Source organism: Sinocyclocheilus grahami, unplaced genomic scaffold (assembly GCF_001515645.1).
Source record: "Sinocyclocheilus grahami isolate Dianchi unplaced genomic scaffold, SAMN03320097.WGS_v1.1 scaffold8.1, whole genome shotgun sequence".
NCBI lineage: Eukaryota > Metazoa > Chordata > Actinopteri > Cypriniformes > Cyprinidae > Sinocyclocheilus > Sinocyclocheilus grahami.
The window spans coordinates 557,508-557,858 of NW_015505187.1; the positions used below are offsets into that span (position 1 = coordinate 557,508).

The 351-nt window shown below is 40.2% G+C and overlaps 1 protein-coding gene across 1 annotated transcript in view; it reads right to left on the reverse strand.

The window, feature by feature from the left end:
- Positions 1-351, reverse strand: part of LOC107590919 (PCNA-interacting partner-like) — an 11,727-nt gene that overhangs the window by 3,758 nt on the left and 7,618 nt on the right. The gene's annotated exons all lie outside the window — the stretch shown is intronic.

Here is a 351-nt window from a genome sequence, read left to right on the forward strand (position 1 = left end):
CCCCACATATCTACGTCACTATGTGGAAATATTAGCATAATGCCGCCCAAATGTGCACGCAAAGAAAGAAGGCGTGGTTTCAGGAACGCAGTAGTGTTTATGCAGCCATGGCAGGGAGACGCTGTGTGATTCAGTGCGAAAGCAAAAGCACTTTATTTGGCCTTCCGGAAGTAGATGCAATTAGGAATCATTGGTTAAGATTTATTTACAACAGAATAGCACAACCCAGATGTTCGAATTTGTGCAACTCATTTTATGGACGACAGTTTTCTTAACCTAGAAGAGTACAAGGCTGGCTGTGCACAAAGGCTATTTCAAAAAAAAAAAAAAAAGGAAAATTTCTGTTTTTGT